Here is a 22,388-nt window from a genome sequence, read left to right as displayed (position 1 = left end):
GAAGAGGCGATTTGTCGCCAGGTGACTAAATCTCCCCGAATCTTAGCGTGTGCCCTTACAATAAAGGGTGAACCACGACTTTGAGGTAATGGTACACATGTGATCACCACTAGATATGATCTGTTTAAATGTAATTAGAACTCAGAGATTTGGCTCCATTCCTTGCACTGGAGGACATGGCTTGAACTGCTCCTTATGTTAATCAGTATCATGCATGACATAACTATTGATTGGCTGTTTGTCTATCGAATGGAGTTCACGTGTCCTTAGGAAGCATGGTTGGACATGAAGAGAAGCAGAGATGCATCAGTGAAATAAACCTTATGACATCAAATGTTCATGTATATTGATGGAAGGTAAAAATCTACTTGTATGAAGTACATAACAGTATATATTCCTAAATGGCAGTGTTGGTGGTTTAAAGGGCAATTTATTAAATTGGAAGAGTGAGCTGGTCTCATGGGATATCCAGCCGTCGACTGCAAATCAGATGCTGGACACCAATTGAATATTCCGTGTACATCAGCATCAGTTTAAATTTAGCTCCATCACTCTTTGTATGATACAAGCAATTAGACTGCTTTCTGTGTAACAACCAAAGAGCTGTCAAACAGCATTGTGTTTAACAGGAAATGTGTGTGTCAGCTCATGTGCGTGTGTGTACACTGGGGTCAACTCGTGCAGAAAAATATAATTGAGAAAAAGCATGTATACGTGTATCAACTTACTCTAAATTCAGATCACTTAGCCCCCAGGAATATTAGAGCAGTGTACCCTGGCTATAGTCAGGTAATATCTCAAGGTATTTGAATCAATGTGCACCTTATGCACTAAGGTACACATGTAGAATGCTATCTTCATGTGGTTCAGGTATAGGACCTGTTATCCAGAATGCTTGGGACCTGTAGTTTTCCAGATAACGTATCTCTCCGTAATTTGGATCTTCATAACTTAAGTCTACTAGAAAATCATTTAAACACTAAATAAACCCAATAAACAGGTTTTGCTTCCAATAAGGATTACCGTAATCATATCTTAGTTGGGATCAAGTACAAGCTACTGTTTTATTATTACAGAGAAAAAGGAAATACTTTATAAAAATGTTGATTATTTGGATAAAATGGAGTCTATGGGAGATGGGCATTCCATAATTCGGAGCTTTCTGGATAACAGGTTTCTGGACAATGGATCCTATACCTGTACCAGGCAAAAGAATCTGTCCTGCGCCTCACACACGGTTGCAACATAAAACTGCAGTTAATTACTAGGTTCAGCATTGTCTGTCTCAATAATGCACCACAAAAATCTACTTCTGAATTGCCACAACAGCACACGGAACAGCAATGGGGATAACGTCTTGTAGGAAGAGACTGTGGGAATAGCTGATATAGTAAGGAGAGCCGGTGCCTGCAGAAGTGCTCTAAGTAAATATTTGTGGCTTTTGGATAGCTGGTAAGCAGGGCAAAACTGCCTGCAGCAGTGGGATAAAATAGCATCTGGGAAGTAACCGCTGGATAGACGATTTAGTAGGGCAGGATATATCTGCAGCAGTGGGGATAATAGCCTCTGCTATGGGAGCAAATATAGTAGGACAAGATGAGGTTTGCAGCAGTAGGATCGTAGCTTTGGAAAGGAACACTAGGACAGCAAGTAGCGAAGGATGAGACTGCGGCTCATCATAATAATATAGTAAGCAAGATTGAAACAATAGGGCAAGATGGTAAAATTATGGCTAAAAATTCCATATTTTATATATAATGTACTAATTGCTCCAGCCTTAAGGTTCAGCATCTCTATAACAGTAATTTCAAAGTTGTCACAAGAGCTCGCCATCTTGTATCCTGTAGGAGTGTCAGTGACACGCACATGCTCAGTGTGCTCTCGGCAGCTTCTGAGAAGCAAAGCTTTGTGGGGTTGTGAAGTTCGCTTGTCATAGAAACTGATGCTAAAGAGCTGAGCTGTCATGTGATATGAATCTGAATTGTAATTTTGTATTGCAGTATGTAATGTGCAGCTGCCTTGTGTATTGACTTTATATACTGTACATATAGTATATCATCAGTCGCCCCCTAAGAACAGGTAACTGGCAGAACAGAGCATGTACAGCGAATCAGCAGAAAAGAGAATGGGGAGCTCTTGGGGCATTTAATAGAGCCAGATCTTCACAACCAAAACATTGTGGTTGCCTTTGTGAAGAGTTAAGGTGGCCATAAACACGTTGATAAAAGCGGTCAACAGACCAAGCTGGCAGCTTATTGGCCAGTGTATGGGGCCCTCTGACAAAAATGAGCCAGCTGTTGATCGGGAAGGTTTAAAAAATCCTGGAGGATCGAGAACTGTATCAGTTTGTTGAGGCGGCACCAACCATCTGTATTCCTGGCATAGTGATCTGATTGTTGGATCTTTTGGTGACCTCTCCAAACAAGAGGATCTGCCCATGTATGACCTTTAATTCTCATACATGTGACATCAGCATTGCCCAATAGATAAAGGGCATGAGGTTTTATACTGCAAATTTATAAACTAATATAATATGTAAAGCTTGTGCTGTTACACTCCACCACCACTAAAGATGTTCCTACATATCTTGATCATGTTCTAAACATCTGTATTAACTAGCTATGTTTATGTTGGTTTGCATACGAAGCAGAAGAAGTCTGTCTAACCTGTATTTCCACATATTTTTTAAATAGGGAGACGTGACTCAGGCGATCCATATGACAAACCTACAGTGTATCATTTTTTAGGGAGTAAACTTATTGCCTACACTTTGCAAAACAGTAGTATGACAAATGGTTAAACCCCCCCCCATTAAATAAGGAAATCACAAACTATCTACAGCTAGCGAAATACAGACCACAGAGCATGGCAATATGCATAGGTAGTTCCAAGCCAATTTGGAGAAACCGCACACCTCACAAACCCAAGCAGAGTTTCCTGGTGCTCAGTGGTAGGGGAATCGGCAACTGCCCAGCCAAGGTACGTAGAAGGATCACCGGCACACAGGAGTTTGGTTAAGCAGGGCAAGCCCTTGCAATTTTATTAATTGCACTGCATTAATAAAATTGCAAAGGCTTGCCCTGCTTAACCAAACTCCTGTGTGCCGGTGATCCTTCTACGTAATATGCATAGGTAACATACTGTAGGCTTGTGGGGAGAAGGAGGAATGGTAAGGAAAGTCTTGCGCACGGGTATAGTATGTAGGTGGAGAAAAGAGTACAAGGTAAGGCAAGGTACTTATTGACCATGGCTGTGTATGCTTCTGGGGAAGAGAGATAGTGTGGTACTGATTTAAAAGGATGAGTAACACCAAAAATAATAATAATTTGACTCAATATACTATTTATTTCCATTGGTCCTGCTGTATTCAGCCATCTAGTACCAGATGCCTAAATAAGGCCCCCCCCAGGCTTTTTGTGAGCAATGGAATATACTGACTTGCCCCCAAAAGCCCTACCAGAAAACAGGTATTTTCAAATGAAAATATCAACAAACGCTTTGATTGTTTTTTAAAGGAAGCATTACACAGGTATAGGACCTGTTATCCAGAATTCTCAGGGGTCTTTCAGGAAAACTGGGTCTCCATACATTTCGGGGACCATTTACTTAGCTCGAGTGAAGGAATAGAGAAAAAAAAAAGTTCAATTTCAATTTTTTTTGGCTACTTCGACCATCGAATGAGCTACTTCGACCTTCGACTACGAATTGAACGTTTCGGACAAAAATCGTTTGACTATTCGACCATTCGATAGTCGAAGTACTGTCTCTTTAAGAAAAAACTTCAACCCCCTAGTTTGCCACCTAAAAGCTACTGAAGTCAATGTTAGCCAATGGGGAAGGTCCCCATAGGCTTTGTTAGCTTTTTTAGGTCAAACAAAAATTGTTCGATCGATGGATTAAAATCCTTCGAATCGAACGATTTGAAGGATTTAACGAACGAATAGCGCTAAATCCTTCGACTTCGATATTCGAAGTCGAAGGATTTAACTTCGACAGTCGAATATCGAAGGTTAATTAACTATTTGACCTTAAGTAAATTTGCCCCTAAATCTACTAAAAAAAAAAATTATTTAAAACATTTATCAAACCCCATAAGTTTGTTTTGCCTCCGATAAGAATTAACTATATCTTTGTTGGGATCAAATACAAGCTACTGCTTTATTATTACAGAGAAAAAAAGAGAAAATCATTTGTAAAAATTTTAATTATTTGATTAAGTTGGAGTCTATGGGAGATGGCCTTCTCGTAATTCAGAACTTTCTAGATAATGGACATACATTTATATATATTTATTTACATACTGTATATATATATATATACATACACACTGTGTGTGTGTGTGTGTGTGTGTGTGTGTGTGTGTGTGTGTGTGTGTGTGTGTGTGTGTGTGTGTGTGTGTGTGTGTGTGTGTGTGTGTGTGTGTGTGTGTGTGTGTGTGTGTGTGTGTGTGTGTGTGTGTGTGTGTGTGTGTGTGTGTGTGTGTGTGTGTGTGTGTGTGTGTGTGTGTGTGTGTGTGTGTGTGTGTGTGTGTGTGTGTGTGTGTGTGTGTGTGTGTGTATATACACTTTAGGCCACTTTTCTTGGCAGCTCTTTAAATGCATTATTTCCCAGCACAGGTCCCTGTGTCAGCCCACAGCTTGGAAATGATGTATTCTAACAGTCTTCTGCAGCAGCACATTGTAAAGTTGATGGGGCTGCAGCATCACCGCAAATTAACTCTCCAGTCTTTAACCGAGACAGTGCCATATCCCGCTCAGCAACAAGCAATTAACAATTATATTCTAAAATCATATTATAAATCCTACACTGTTTAAGTCAATTAAGGAAAAAGGAATTTTTTTGTGGAACAAAACACAAGCCATTAATGCATAAGCCACTTGCTGCTGAATGATCCATTAAAATAGATTCCGCTGCACAGAAATATTAGGATTTCCTGACCTACATTAGACACAGCATCTGCGCCCAGCAGTTAACTCCACACGCAACTCAATACTAATGAATAATTTAGCCCCTCATATAGACATTTTACAAGCGCTCTTAAACAAGACCATTTTCCAAGAGTTTATTAAATGATGAAAAAAACCATTCAATGATTGTAAAAGTTAAAACGCTGCTTAAGTTATGTCCATGGACAAGTAACAGACAGGCAGTGGCTCATCTGTTTATTATAGGATCTATTAAATGCATATTGGGCTTGTTTTATGATCTTTCTATGCTTCCACGTTCTGAGTATATATCACCAAACGCAAAGGCACATTATTGGGAGCCAATTGGTCAATATTCTTGCTGCAATTTCCCAGAACTTGATTTCCTTATGCTCAGTGCTAATGTAAACAACATTGGCATTCATACTTTGTAGCCTTCCGGGAGTTGCAGTTCTACAACTCCACTGGGGGAGCTTGCAATTGCTGTGGATTTGGAAACAATTTTTAAAGGGTTACTGTCATGGGAAAACATTTTTTTTTTTTTTTAAAAAACGCATCTGTCAATAGTGCTGCTCCAGCAGAATTCTGCACTGAAATCCATTTTTAAAAAGAACAGATTTTTTATATTCAATTTTGAAATCTGACATGGGGCTAGACATATTGTCAGTTTCCCAGTTGCCCCCAGTCATGTGACTTGTGCTCTCATAAACTTCAGTCACTCTTTACTGCTGTACTGAAAGTTGGCGTGACATCTACCCCTCCCTTTTCCCCTCAGCAGCCTAACAAAAGAACAATGGAAAGGTAACCAGATAACAGCTCCCTAACACAAGATAAGAGCTCCCTGGTAGATCTGTGTACAACACTCAATAGTAAAAGCCAAGTCCCGCTGAGACTGATTCAGTTACATTAAGAAGGAGAAATAGCCTGCCAATAAGTAGTTCCTTCCTAAAGTGCAGGCACAAGTCACATGACTGGGGCAGCTGGGAAACTGACAATATGTCTAGCCCCATGTCAGATTGGAAAACTGAATATAAAAAAATCTGTTCTCTCTTTTGAAAATTGGATTTCAGTACAGAAGTCTGCTGGAGTAGCACTATTAACTGATGCTTTTTGAAAAAAACATGTTTTCCATGAAAATATCCCTTTAAAGGGAAACTATTGTGAAAATGAAAATTTAATATACGCTTCATCATACTAAGAAACTTTGTAAATATGATCAATTATATATTTTGAATGGTTTCTAAAATAATCAAATTTATTTTCACTATTCCTCTCTCAGCATCTGTTTCTCTTCATTTTGTTTTCTTGCAGCAGTTGGGTGTGAGATATTCATTGACAGTTACATCCAATATATTTTATAGGGGGCTTCCTTTCCTAGCAGATGAATTAGAGCTCACTCAAATAACTGATTCCAGTACAAACAAAAAAAATCTAACAAAATAACTGCCTTTTGCACAAATTCTGCATGTAGAGAGACATAATGTCTGGTGATTTTAATAGAGTGAACTCTAATACATCTTCTAGGCAAAAGGGAACCCCCTATAAGTTATATTAGATCTAACTGTCAATGAATATCTGACACCCAACTGCTGCATGATGAGAAACAGATGCTGAGAGAGGAATAGTGAAGATAGACAGATTTTTTTATTGAATATATTTAGTATGATGAAGCTTCTATTAAATAATGCCCCCTTACAACATTATTGTAGTATTTTATTTTAGTATTGTTATAATAAAATCTACAATTAGTATAGATATTGGTATATACAGTTTATCTGAGTGTATGGAGGAGTAGGTATGAGTGTGTGTATTAGCGCTGGGTTTCATTAGGGGGGACAAATTTGATGGACTTTTTGGTGGAGGGGTTGAACTTGATGGTCTTTTTTTCAACCCAACTTAACTATGTAATTACATGGACAAGGAGGGCCTCAAAATATTCCTTTAATTCTGGAAAACCAACAGATGTCCACCCAAAGAATCATAAAAGATAATTAAAAAAAAAAATTATATATATATATATATATATATATATATATATATATACATACATATACATACATATACACCTATTGGGAAGATATAATTAGATGTTTTTTTAAATCTAACTGCTACTGTATCTTACCTGCTTAACTTAACTGCTACCTTACTATTCCCTCCTCTGGCTACTCGTACCATTGAAACATTGTATTGGTAGTCAGCTCTTCCTAAAGCCAAAACTCAGTTTCCCACAGTGCGTTGCATTATGTTTAGGACACAGATAAGAGAGGGAAAATAATAATAATGAAAAGCATTAGGGGAATTTGAAGCTGGAGAGCTGATTTGTGATGCATTGCGAGTGTAGTATAGTAAGGGCAGGTAGAAACTGCTTCCAATTGCAATTCAGTTACAAAAAGAATCTTAAAAATAGTTGTCTTTTAATTGGATGTTTATATGAAAGTTGATTAGAATTAGTTTCTATCTTAAAGGGGTTGTTCACCTTCCAAACACTTTTTATAGTTCAATTGTTTTCAGATAGTTCACCAGAAACAAATACTCTTAAAGGAGAAGGAAAGGTTAAAACTAAGTAAGCCTTATCAGAAAGGTCCACCTAAATATACCAGTAAACCCTCAAAGTAATGCTGATCTGAGTCCCCTGTCAAAAGAAACACTGCATTTCTTTCCTTCTATTGTGTACACATGGGCTTCTGTATCAGACTTCCTGACTTCAGCTTAAACCTCATTGCCCTGGGCAAGAGCATGCTCAGTTTGCTCCTCTCCCCACACCCCTCCCTTCTCTCCTGTAATCTGAGCCCAGAGCAGGGAGAGACTCAGGCAGGAAGTGATGTCACACCACATTAATACTGCAGCTCCTATCCTTAACAAACAGAGAGTTTCTAGAGTTTTTTACACAGGTCTGGTAAAACATTCTACAGAATAAATATAGCATTCTAGCTTGTACTATTGCAGCTAATCTATTGGCAATAAAATGCCTCCGTAGCTTTCCTTCTCCTTTAAAATACTTTCCATTTTTTATTTTTTAAAAATTTTCCAAAATCTAAGTTTAAAGTTGAATGTCCCTGTCTTTGGTGTTTTTTTGCGAGGACTGGGGGGTGGGGTCGGCGGGGTCAATTCGGGGTGCGTCGTTTTTGCGCACTGGGCTCGGCGGCCCTGTGCGGGAGTGTCTGCGGCCCGGCAGTTGGGGACCCCTGGTCTAGTGCATTCTATACTTTTACAATTTTGCAACATTTAGTTGATACATTTCTCAGCAGCATCTCTGGAGTATTAGCAACTATTGTATCAATTCTAACAAAACAGAAAGTAGTTGGAAAAAGTCTTTATTTCTGGGAACTATCTGAAAACCTTTAATGCAAGTAAAAAACAATATTCACTACTTATGTGGATAACCGCTTTAAGAACAAAAATATTTTGCAGTGGAAAGTTACACACATTTTACAGTTATAAAGTCTGGTGGTATCTGCCATACAAAGAAGATGCCAAGCATAGACAGTTATCGTCTATTTCAGAAGTAAAATATCTCCAGCAGTTGTCCGTCACATATCACATAGTGCCCAAGAGTGGTTGTTTACCATGAATAAGATAAAAATAGTTGTACTTGCTTCATTTTGTTAGCTGCATGTAACCTACTAAACATAGCTAGTGGCCAAGGTCACTTTCATCCCAGGCAGCAGTCAAACCAACCTTCCAGCTAAGCCTCAACAGCAACACAGCACATGCTTTCTCATGATCATAGCTGCATGTTTAGTTGGTACAAAGAGTATGTACATGAACACATTTTATAATATGCTAACTTTTTTTTTTCAGTTGGTACCTTCAAAATAGTAATTTCTAGGGATGCACCGAATCCACTATTTTGGATTCGGACAAACCCCCAAATCCTCCGCGAAAGATTCAGCCGAATACCGATCCCAATCATAATTTGCTTATGCAGATTGGGGGTGGGAAGGGGAAAACATTCTTTACTTCCTTGTTTTGTGACAAAAAGTCACACGATTTTCCTCCCTGCCCCTAATTTGCACAATTCGGATTCGGTTCGGCCGGGAAGAAGTATTCGGCCGAATCCGAATCCTGCTGAAAAAGGCCGAATCCTGGCCGAATCCCGAACCAAAACCTGGATTCGGTGCATCCCTAGTAATTTCTCAAGGTATCAGCCACATTAGTAAGTGTAAGCCAAGATATTTTATTGTGGGAACTGCGGTCAACTTTCTGTAGAAACCATAATACCTTAGACACATGGGACATATGTTGGCCAGTTGGATTTTATGGACCATGTAGCTCATATTTGCTCTCTCTCTGGAAAGTTTAAAGGAAGTGTAGTGGTACTTTTCCCATAGGGCATTATTCTGCATGCTTCACTACAGCAGTCATAGCAGCCATCATAACACTAAGCGTGCCAGGACAGCAGGGGATTAAGTGACCTGTACACTGTCACAACGACTTGAATCATGGTGTCTATCCTAGGATCATGGCGTCTATCCTGAGATTGAATGTCAGTGGGAGAGCTACTCTAGGTCAGTTCCTACCAGGGGAGGAGGGTGACATTTTAGTTTACAAAGGCTACCAATATACGTCTTTTCATTGGAGGATGTATTCTATATGAATATACAGCAGTTGTCTCCCTAAATCTTGCTAATGTTCTGCCTATAGCCCAGTGCCTGAAAGTGTGCATGTGCAGTTGTCACAACCCGGCAAAACTGCTCCAACTGCGCATGCATGTAAGAATCTGCGACGAGAGGTAAGTAGGGAGGGGGGGTCTATGTGGGGTGGTGGTGGTACGGCATCTTTTCCAAAAAAGTTTCCTTCTCCTTTAAAGGCAAAATCAGTCCTCACAACATCATCTGGCAGGGCATTTCACAGGCTCACTGTGAAGAGCCAACCACGCTGCTTCAAATGAAAGTTCTGTTCTATCTAAAGGTGTCAACGCCCCAAGACATGAAAACTCTTCTTATTCACCCTAAATGGATCTTGTTCCATGAGGGATTTTAGCATCTAGCATCTGGTGGCACCCTGTAGCAACTTGCTGGTGCAATATGAATCACAGTGGGGCATTCACTGCTGTTATCACACATACTTTGTGTTTCTAGTAGAACAATAGTGACTCATGTACAGTGGGTTCAAACATGGTCTCAAACTGACTTGCCTTGAAATAACAACTGCAGTTATTTGTAATCAGAGGAATAAAAGGCCGGCTATATGATAGTACCATAAGTTATACACAGAATCCCGTGAACATATGCAACATAGCATACTTATCAAAGCCTATTCATATTTCCTACATTTAATTCTTATCTGTCTCCCATAAATCTGGCAATGCACAGACTCAGACAAACAGGAAAAGAGCAAGACGGACTTATCAGATGGAAGGTCAGAGTTTTTTTTACTCCACTCACATACTTGCCACTGTCAGTGCATTAGTAATTTAAGAAGACATAATCTATTCTATTTTTTTTTTTTATATTCTACCACAAGGCCACAATATACAGGCTAAATGCCAATTAAATATAGACTGCATATTTAAAAAAACAAGTTGCTTATCTCCACCCTTTGAATTGGGGTCTGATTTAAGGCTGCTCTTCTAGTTTGTGGTACCAACTTACAGGAACACCATACTCAAAAGGAGTACATGACAGCGAGTGTCTTCTATTCTGGAAGAGCTGTAGCGCCTCATTCACTTGTCCTGTACAGAGAAATGCATTGACTACTACTCATGTGGCTCTAAGTGCTTCCTTCTTTTCAAAAACCAGAAGTTCTTAAGTGCTATGTGACAGGCTCAGATTTGAGAAGTAGTTACAATAGTTGGAGATCTTCAAGAAGATTGCCATGAGCATTGGCTCCATTATCTATAAAATCAAGTTTTAGTGGTGAGGAGATTTTTAGTGGCGACCGATAGATTGCAATCCAATGGAAATGCATAACTCTCTTTTTAAAACCTCCCCTTTACATATTTATAGATTGTCAGACAGTCAAGACAAGAACAGTCAAGCTTCCCCATGTAAACCATAAATGTATGAATTCTTGAATGAATAGCTAAATAAGGGTGGAGGGTGGTACTGAGAAGAAGAGCAAATGGGAATAAGTGGCCGACTATCTACTACTACACCTAGCATCATAAAAAAGCCTCACAGTGTCTTGCATTTATATACATGATGGTTTGATTATAAAGCACAAATGTAATTCCATCTGTAATATGAATTGTGAAAGAATGATGGGAATTGCAGTTCAGTTAACAACTGGAAGACTGCTCATTGAACACCTCTATTATGGTATAACTACAACATCATGTGTTAGAAGTAATATCCCTAGCTAAACTTTATATTATAGAATAATACTGTTGAACTAATGGGATGAATATTGACCCATGTTATATATATATATATCAGGAGGAGTTCTTGTACAGAGCAATGAATTGCTGCAGATTAAAACAGTTGCTGTTGACTTTGTGTGATTGCCTTTATTGATTTCAAGTACTGGGTCACTGGTATGGTGAGGGGCTAATGTAAATATCATGTGTGCACAAACAGAGTAACACAATCATTGTAGACACAATCATCATGGTATGAAGGATCCATGGTCTAGCAGAAGAATCCATTAACATACCTAGCAAGTTAGTAATGTGAAGTGTTGACACATCATGAGTAAGATCCCGTGAGCAATGCCTAATAAGCCCAAGCACATACTGGTATATCTCAGCTTATAGCTTCCTTCCAGGGCGGACATCTTTATAGAATGAAATGCATCAGCTTTTTGTACATATTTTTAGCTGTTTCATAACATCCTTTCCTTTGCCTGCAACACCCTCACAATTTAATCTGTATGCTGTGCATGAGGCAAGCTGTGCAAATTAGAGGATCTGTGCCACAGATGGATGACATTTCCCCTGGCAGGGATAATTATTGGGATAGGAGTACATTTATTTGCCCAAACAGAGAGGAGGTGGCAAATCTTTACAGGCATCAGGGCAGCCGACAGGAGGGGGGGGGGGTAAGGGGAGTTAAAACACATTGAGGCCCTGAAAATAAAATATTCTGTATTGGTAAACAGAGGAGTCAAGTGAGATGTTACCAGCATGAGTGTTATTTATTTTAAACAATGGCAGTGCATGGTTCTATCCTATGCATTGGAAATAACACTGTACATTGTGCACTCATTAGATAGCTTTATGCTGACCATACATGTCTAGATGAATGGTATAAAGAACTATATATGGAACAATGGATCATTTAAACGAGGACTACTATCTTGCACCTTTGATAATTTGTAAAAAAACAAAAACAAATGGGACATGCGCACAAAGGCAGCTATTGTAATGTTGGTTGGAACACCATCATCTGGAAATATGACTATGAAGATTTTCATTCATCCAGGTCATGGTATATCTAGGATGAGTAGTGAAACGTCTTCATTGATTACTCAGCAAGTCCAGTTGTTTTTAGATTGACCTATACTAGATATATCATCTGGAAAGATTGTGCTATTGTTATCGCAAGACTGGCTGTAAACTCTCCAACCTGTCCAATGACATCCATTTCCAGATAATGTGTGACATCACAATCTTAAATGAAGACGTTTGAAACGGAAAGGCTACCAAAAAGGAAACACAAAATGTGGATGTTGAGCAACAACTGCAGCTAGCCAGTTTATATTGAGCTTTCGTGGAAAAGCATACATATGTCTCACTGCTTCTACCCCATTTCTGTTCATGAATCTTCATGGTACAATTAGATCTGTCCAGATCATTGGCTAAACGGATTATTGCAGGGCCGACAACAATATCTGTGGGTGTATGGCCAGTTTTTTTTATAAGGAAGACTCATTTAGTGTCATGGGTGGACACCTAATTACATGTGGCATTTTAACCTGTAGCGGACAATAATGTGTTCTGTTGCATTCTCCACCTGCCAAGTTGCCAGCGAACACTTATGATGGTGACTGGAATACCGCCAAAGTCAGCAGCAGGTACTTTCATCAGAGGATTCATGGTGCAGTATAGCATTCATCATCAGTGGGCAGAAGGTGAACCAGAACACACTGCAGGCATAAATGCGTGTGGGCACATGCCCTGAGTGCAACATGAACTAATATCTGCAGAAGAACACACAGGCAATTCAGTCACTGGCATTGTATCGGACACAGTCTGGTTATAATATGCTTCATATACCAGTTACTACCAGTGTGAAGGGTTTAGGGCTTCCAAGTCAAAATTCTGTGTACAATAATGCATGCTTCTGCAGAATATTTGGTTGTGATCAGCAAAGGGTTTCCTGGGCAAAACATGGGACTTCTGGGATGGTCTTCCCTGTGAGAGGACTGAACCAAACAAGACAAAAGATTTCTAGGGTTTTGCAAACTGATTTTTTTTTTTTAATATACAAAGCTCATTCGACTGTAACCGCATCATGGAATTTATAGTTCCAACCAAATTCATATTTTCATGTTGATGGATTGACCCTTGGGCCAAACATCTGGATACTGTGCAGCATGACCATTTGCTTGGACAGTCTAATATTGTTGTTCATTGGCCGTCAGCCTTAATGAGCAGATCTGAGAGGAAATGAAGAGGCCCAGCGGATGCTCTCAGTTCAGCATCTGCCAATGCACAGTCCATGTGGTAAAAAGAGCTCTGGCAGATGAGGCTTTTATTTTGGACAGACCTGCTGTGATCTGACTGCAGAAACCGGCCCCAATGAGGTGCCAAACATATCCAGTCTGTAAGAGGAAATGCTCAAAGTCAGCTAAACTGCCCAGCCAAATCTGTAAATGTATGGCCATACTGAGACCAACTAATGAATAGCGTTTTTTATGCATTTATTATTATTATCCTTTATTTATATAGGTCCACCATGTTCTACAGCGCTGTATAACGATCATGGCGTCAGTAGGGCTTACAATCTAAGGCTGTTCATCATATACTAGCGCAAGAGACTAAAGAGTGAATTTAACAGGCTTAATTTTATTAAAGGAAAAGCCCTTTAGGGGAGTGCTATGCTACTAAATTACTATGTTACTTATACCTAATAATTAGTACTCAATTCAAGGTGTTAGGCTAAAAACCTGTGATGGAGTTTTCTTTCCTCTCACTACCCTACTTTTTTCCAAAGCAATTCAAAGGCCAAAGAGCGATTGCCCAAGCACTTTCCCCTTGTGACTACACCCAGTTACATTTATTGCTTCTCTGATAAGTACAGGCTTAAACAACACAAGGGCCCACATGTAAATAACTCAGAATATGCCGGAAAGAATTAGCTTGTGTTGAGGTAGCGTTGCTCTCCTAACAAACACAGACATGTATGTTGCTGTGCTACAGAGCTACTGTTTGCTTACTTCTGTTTACCCTGGCTTGTAACAAGACATTTAATCTAATGCAGTTGATTGACATTAATACCAATAGTTTAATTAGCAAAATCCTGGAAAAGGCCTGATATCTCCAGAGACGCCACAAAAGCACTTAGGATACATTTTCCTACTTAAAAAAATAAAACACAGCACAAGTTATTGCCGCTAAATATTTCACAGCGTATTGGACAGCTTAAAGGGGACCATTCACCCAAAAGAATTATTCCAAATCCTATTTTATCATGTTAGTCAAGCATGAATGAACTCTAATTACACTGTAAAAACTATTTGAATAAAATCAGTAGTAAAAGGATGATGAATCAGCCTACGGAATGGGAGAAAACTGTTGGATACACAAAAACTGCCAGAAAGACCCTTATCCCTAGCATATAAACGTATTCAATTCCATAAAACATCACGTTACTCAAAATATCTTGATGAGTGGTAAAAGGAGTTGGAAATTATTCTCCAAAATATATTGAGGAAGAAAATATTAATAAACATTCATAAGGCGTCTAGAGCTTCTAGGGTCTGAGAAATGCTATATAAAATCGCTACTAGGTGGTATTCTGTCCCTGAAAGATTGCATAAACTATTACCATTAACTTCAGAGAAATGTTGGAGATGTGTATTAGAGGCGGGCTCTTTTAAACATATTTGGGTTACATGTCTGGCCATGTCCACATATTGGGAACAAATATGTAAGATCATTAATCAAGTAATGGGGACTAGTTACCAACATACGGATATACCTCTGATTTTATTTCAGATAGATAAAAAAACAGGAGGGGTATTAACTGATAAACTCACCTTATACCTCTTTCATGCAGCACTTGCATTTATTCCAAAGAGATGGAAGAATGAATACCCCCCCCCCAAAAATGTGAATGGATAAACTTAGTAGAAGAGACTAGGAAACTAGAAGAAATTACTTGTACATGTAAACCATGGCTTGAGAACTTTGAACTAAGTGATATGGGATAGCTAAATCGAATATGGATCAGAAAGAGCAGAGTAAGCCAGATTTACCACCAATGGGTATAAGGCTACTACAGTTAAAGTTATAGAAAGGACATGATATAAACCTACTTATATACTTACATACATATTCTTGGATTAAAAGAAATGTTGATTGAACCTTGTGCTCCCCCCCACACACCTCCCTTTCCTTATTTTGCCTTCTGTATCCCTTTTATTATCCCCCCCTTTTATGTATTTTTTTTTTTTTAAACAATTAATAAAGATTTAGTTAAAAAAAAAAACGATTTGAATTTTGTTTTCTTCCGTCTGGGAATTCATAATTATAGCAAGCAGGCAGGAGCCATTTTGTGGACACTGTTATTAAGGCAAACCTTGTATCATCTCACAATCTTGTTTGTGCACCAGAATGGGGGACCTGATGTCCATCACTATGCACTGACTACACAATTAAATACAGGGAGAATGTGGGGAGTGCAGTGACATCTAGGAAGTGCTGAATGGAAAGTGAAAGTAATTGTCTGCCCCACCTTTATGCCTAAGGCATAGAGGAGGGGCAGGCAATATTTGATTGACAGATGAGATTTTTAAATGAGTTTACAACAGCTATGAATGCTTAAATAAAAAAAAAAGAATTTGGGTATCATTTTTAATTTGAAAAGGGCATTTATTATCCAGCTTTTTAGGTCTGGGTGACAGGTCCACTTTAAGAATTGTTCCCCCCCGATGGAGTTATGAATGAGCGCAATGTTCAGCTGTCATAAGCCTTTTTTCCTGGCTCAGCATTAGGCTTCTTTTCAGGGTAAAGAAAAATATTAACTGTCAATCAATAATTTCTTCACTGTCACAAGAGGAAAGGTTATTTGTAATTATTTTCCATCCAACTAAAGCAGACAAATATTTGTTATTTGCACACTTGAAATTATTTTATACAAGTCGTTTGAGGCCAGGTTCCTGCATGAAACACATGGCTGGAGGAGAAAAGAAGTTCTTTGTATTGGTAGGAAAGAAAATTAACATAGAAGAGTTCTAGAGCATGACAGCATATTTTGTTTTCATTTTTATTGCAGGTCAGCAATCAGAGCTTATTTCTAATTGGTTACTATGCGCAACTGTTCTGCAGTTAAATGAATGGGGTTTTCCTGATCAGGATTGGTTTCCCATAATATGGATCATCATACAACTGAAAGACATTTAAACATTAAGGGGCAGATTTTTCAAAATGTGAGATTAGAACTCACTCCAGAAAAACTCACTAACTTTCTATTCATTTCTATGGGATTTTTAAAAGCATATTTATCCAGTATGAACTCCATTGATAAACACGATTCCAAAAATCCCATAGGAATGAATAGAATGTGAGTTTTTCTGTGGTGAGTTCCAATCTCACATTTTGATAAATCTGCCTCTAAATAAACCAGATGGTGGCTTTCAAAATAGTTCATTTACAAATTCCTGCCTTTCAGCACAGGCCTAATGTATAAATGAAACAAAGGATGCTTAAATGTCACCAACAATACCATATATTCTCCCCTGCATTTGCAGTATACAAATGTGTGTCAATGCATGCATGGACCTATTATACAGAATGCACGGGACCTGGGGGTTTCCTTCTAGCTGTAATTTTGGATCACCATACTTTAGTCTACTAAAAAAAATATTAAATGAAGGGCCATATATTGATAAAATGCCATTGTTTGGCTTGAAACGTTGTATCTGTCCAGACCATGAAGCCATGAAGTAACAAATAAAGGCTTTATAAATGTATTCCTGGATGGTGCTGTCTGCTACATTTTCTTTAAATATTAAATAAACCCAGTAGATTTAATGTGCCTCTAATAAGGATTAATAATATAATGGCTGGGATTAAGTACATGCTGTTTTATTATTACAGAGAAAAAAATACATTTTAAAAATCTGAAGTATTTGATTATATTGGAGTCTATGGGAGATGGCCTTTCCATCATCTGGAGCTTTCTAGATAAAGTCTTTCCAGATAACATATCCTATCTATATATCTATCTATCTATCTGTATGTATATATATATATATATATATATATATATATATGTATATATGTATATGTATGTGTGTATATATATATATATATATATATATATATATATATATATATATATATATATATATATATATATATATATATATATATATATATATATAATCTCTATCTATCTATCTATCTATCTATATATGCGCATCTGTTCTAACGGTCAGAGATACAATGGATAACTGTGCATGGCCACATTAAAGTAACAGCATCTCCCAGCTGCTGAATACAAACACAAAACAGTTACTAGACAGACAATGAAAACTAACAGCAGCCTTATCTGTGATCTTTTATAAACAACAAATAGGGGATTTGGACGCATAAACATAATAAGGAGATGGATAATAGATAAGAACAGCGTATTATGACAGTATACATTATTAAAAATAATCAATTCTAGCAGGATGGTAGTTCAACAACACCTGGAAGGCTGCAAGCAGGGGATATGTGGAGGCTAGGGGCCCTAAGCGACTATCCTATCTGCCCTGCTTACCAGATTTAAATTTAGGGGATTACTCCAGAAACCCAACCAGTGGCTAACAAGCAGAATGTGGCTCACTGTTCACTTATATTTAAAAAATGGACTTGGAGCCAATGGCCATGCCGGTCAAAGATCGGTACCTCCAAATTTGCCACCAGTAGCTCCCCATGTTCTTTTCTGCTGATTCACTGCACATGCTCTGTGCCACTGTCAGTTACCGATCTTAGGGACCGACACACAAGATACTGAATAAATATAACATGTCAGAATATAAGGTTGAGGCTGATTAATAAATAATTTTTGGTACACGAGAGCTCAGAAACCAGTACAATTAGCATCAGAATTTAATAACCAGCCCTGTGAGTCAGGTTACATGACATCATTTTCTGCTTGATGATTTGTGACGACTCCTAAGCTTAGCTTCTCAACAACTGCCCAAAGCGCACTGAGCATGTGCGTGTCGTAGACACTCCTAGAAGAATCCAAGCCGGGAAACTCATTTGACAAATTTGAAGGCCTGGATCATTACTGCTATAGAGATACTGAATCTTTTGGCTGCTTCAATAAGTTCATTATATAAAGTATGACATTTCTATCTATATTCATTTTTAGGGTTTAGTTCTCCTGTAAAAAAAAAAAAAATGGTTCTCCCATATGTGCTATAACCAATGAAATCACTTGCCTGCATGTAATTGCCACCATAGCCTTGGGCGCCAAAGCTCTTTAGCCTGAATCCGATGAGGGCTAAAGGGTTGGGGACTTCTTCGCTATTGCTAGCAGAAAATATTTCTAATATATTGTACATTTGTATATAGTTTTTGGATTTATGAGCTTGAGTTATTAGGTTGGTAGGCTCAGCTGGGGCATTCCCCTGAGACCATTAAAGGGTAATACCAAGCAACAATTTGCCTCCCTGTTTCTTAACCTTGGGCCCTCAGAAGCTGCTGGGCTACAAATCCCAGCATTCCTCCACCAATATTCAAGAGCTAAAGCATGCTGGAAGTTGAAGTCCAACAACATCTGTGCCTAAGGTTCAGTGCTCTATTCTGATGCACCAAGAGTAGAGACAGTTCTTCACCCCTTCTGATATACACTGAGGACTAGGGAAATATGCAGTTCAGATCAGTGTCGGACTGGGACACCAGGAGCCCACCCAAAAACCTTTGACCAGGGGCCCACCAAGTAATCTTAGACCAGGGGCCCACTCTCACTGCTATTATTCTTCCTCTCCTCACTCAACCTCAATTCTCCTAGTCTCTTTTCTTTACATACTATAATCTATTATTCCATCTATTTAGCCACTTTGTGCCAGCAGTTAGAAAAAATAGTGAATGCTTTCCCTTTAAATGAGAAATGCATACAGTAGTAATTGTATAAGCCTTAACAGTCATTATGAAAATACTGTACATTTTTGTGCATTTTCAGTGGGAATTTCATTAAGCGGTGGGAGTAAGGCCTGCTGCCAAGAGGGACACTTGGGAGAGTGGGCAGCACGAAAAAAACAATCTATTTATGGCAGTTTTGATAGCGATTTAAGCTGGAACTGACTAATACAAGTCTTGCCTGCTAGCCTTATTAAAAACTCTATTAGTCGTGCTAATAATACGCAGTACTGTATGCTTCTGTGGCTTTGAACAGTCCCTCCTGACAAATGAGAATTCTGTATATAAACAGGCGTGCCGGGGGAGGGGGGGATCAGTAATGAGGTCAGGGATGTTTTGTTATCAGAGGATGGTATCTCGCCTGCAACCCCCCATGCTGCCACTCTGTAGACAAGCACCTAACCCAGGGATCATGCAGAAATGACAACACCAGGACAAAAGTAAAGGCCAGCAAGCAAAGTTATTTGGCTGTCAGTGAGCTGTCAGTAGTTAACAGTTCAACAGCATTTACAGGGCTGCCTGTTGTCCATAACAGATGACGAATGCCCAATATAAATGCTGGGTAAAAAGACCCAAAGTAGCAGGATCAGGGATCCCATTTTTTGTCAGGGAGAGCGCCTTCATCCTCTTAAGGTGGAATGAGCTTGTGTTACACTGTGTCTGGCAGCGTTGCTATGTAGGTTCCTTGTTCCAGCCCAATAAAACAATAAAGTTGCAGCCTTTGCACCGTGTTTATTTTTATATTATGAAACCTACTGATGTGGGATGAAAATCCCAGCATTCTCAGCTAGAGAGCAACTATCTGAATATACTGGGAGTTAAAGCTCTCACAGAAGGGGTAATGTTGCTTTGGCACACAATAAATTATTCTTTACTGAATACATATTGTACCCTAGTGATTTATTTAGAGGTTTATTTTTCCAGTTCTCCCTACCATTTGCTATATGGTGCCCTCTGCTAAATAGCATCATCCTCTAACTCCAGGCACCCATGGTCACTTTATCCAGTACAGACTGCACCTTTCTGCATGACGGGCTGCAGATGATCATTAGAATTGAATGTAGTTGGTTAGTGAGAACAAACCCACAGCTGCTAACAAACTGCTAAACAGCCATCATGTCCCCTTGCACCCTGGCTAAGGTATCTGTGCTATTTGGTGCCTGAGTCCAATTGCACTATGGCTGAAACATCTTTACTATATGGTGCCTAACTCTAATTGTACCCTGGCTGAAGTATCTGTGTTATATGGTGCCTAAATCTAATTGCACCCTGGCTGAAGCATCTGTACAATATGGTGTCTATCTCTAATTGCATCCTGGCTGAAGCACCTGTGTTATATGGTGCCTAAATCTAATTGCACCCTGGCTGAAGCATCTGTACAATATGGTGCCTAAATCTAATTGTACCCTGGCTGAAGTATCTGCGCTATATGGTGCCTAAATCTAATTGTACCCTGGCTGAAGGCTAATTTTGCCTAAAGCTTTTGTTATCCCTTTAAGTAATGGAGGAGATAGATGCACCTACCTGACCTGTGTCTGCCCAATGTATTTAAAAAAACGGATTCCCTGAAGTGACCCAAGCCAACACTTGGAGTACATATGACAGAATATGAGCCATAGCACTTCCAGGCATTGCACGCACACTCAGATTTTCTGTCCTAAATGATCACATCAAATTGCATCGGACACTTTCCAGCAATTGTTTCAGGGCCCAGAAACCAAAGTGATCAAACTGGCTGATGATATTGTTCAGCCATTATTCACCCTCCAACCTAAATATCAAATCTAAATACCTGATCTACAACATACAATAAAGCTTTATATAGGAGAGCTGCCCTACAGCAAAATACTTTTTAGCCCTCTCAGAATCCTTATTTGCCCCAAGGCTGCCCTCGTTTTCTTCAGTGCAGTGCTCTTTGCCCCTTCAGATGACCAGTTGAATGCTAGAACCTAACAAATAGTAAAACTTAGTCCAGAGAAAATAACCTCTTGAACAAAACCAGATTGCCAAAACTACACAATATCATGTTAATTGCTGAGCACAGTCATTAAATAGACACATGGCAACTCCAACTCCAATATCTGCACATTCAACAGGTTACTCTTACAGATGAGAATGACAAAATCTATAAAAAGACAGAGAATTCAGTTCAAATCCCTGGGGAAGGTTTTAGGCAGCCCTGCTCTGATATGGGTTGCACCCCCCAGATCCAAACCTTCGCACAGGCACTAAATGGTAAATAGGGAAGTCGGTTGCTACCCATTTAGAGCAGCATCTCGAGATCACTGCAGAAGTCGCCAGTAGCTCGGTGGAATAAAACCCCAGGCAGATTATAGGGGACCTGGGACGTGAGCTTCTGCCAAAATGTGAAATGAGATATTATTCCCATGGGCACAGAACACAAATGGCCTTAGTGCAAGTCTGTCTGGGGGTGCTGGGAGTTGTAGCTCAGACAGCAGGCAGGCTGTAAATAGGCACAAGCTTTAAACATGGGAAATGTATGTGTTGCCTTTTGTGTTAGTAGGAATTGTAGGGCTTTGATATTGGGCTGCACATAATGCATGGATAATTAGTGATTACTAATATCACATGGCTGCATAGGAATCAAAGGGCAAGTAGTCAGGCAGGCTGCTGCAGGGGGTCATCTGTCAGGAGCCACGACCTCTGTGTGACAGCAGATAAGGGGGGGTAGGCCCTGCTCCTGATGCCAAACACATATGCCAAATAAGCAGCATGATATTAATAGAGCAGCAATGAAACGCCAACAGGACTGACTGCAGGCCCGCCAGCTCCTCTATCCCTCGCCCCGAGCTCCAATCACAACCCGGCGCTGTCAGCTTTGCCTCCCTACCTGCCCGAGGTGCTGCTCCACGGCTGGGGACGGGGGTTCCAGTGGGGCAGGCGGTGACGTTGGGCTGGAGAGAGAGAAGAAGCCGAGTGCTCAGTACAAGTAGAAACGCTCCTTCAGCAGCGGCAGCAGGGAAGGGAGAGACGAGAGGAGAGTGAAGAGAGGGGGGGATTAGGGAGGGAATGGGAGGGGTGAGAGACTGCTGCTCATTAGACTGCCGGTCTGGCCTGGCCTTTATAATTCAGCAGAGAGGCAGCACAGACAGCTCCTCAGGCTTCTCTCATAGAACTGCCTTCCCCTAACCTGACCATTATTATGTCACTCACCCCCTCCTTCAGCAGGGACCTGCCTCTGTGTTTGGCACTTGGTAACTTAC

General features: G+C 39.6%; 1 protein-coding gene across 1 annotated transcript in view; it reads right to left on the bottom strand.

The window, feature by feature from the left end:
- Nucleotides 1-22,151, bottom strand: part of c1orf21.L (chromosome 1 open reading frame 21 L homeolog) — a 76,953-nt gene extending 54,802 nt beyond the window's left edge. The window contains 1 exon segment of the mRNA NM_001086417.1: nucleotides 22,016-22,151. The gene's annotated coding sequence lies outside the window, so the exon portion shown is untranslated.
- Between the last annotated feature and the right edge of the window lie 237 nt (nucleotides 22,152-22,388).

The sequence above is a fragment of the Xenopus laevis genome, chromosome 4L, assembly GCF_017654675.1.
Source record: "Xenopus laevis strain J_2021 chromosome 4L, Xenopus_laevis_v10.1, whole genome shotgun sequence".
Lineage (NCBI taxonomy): Eukaryota > Metazoa > Chordata > Amphibia > Anura > Pipidae > Xenopus > Xenopus laevis.
The sequence above is the reverse complement of the archived record's forward strand: the minus strand, read 5'-3'. Positions and strand labels throughout refer to the sequence as shown.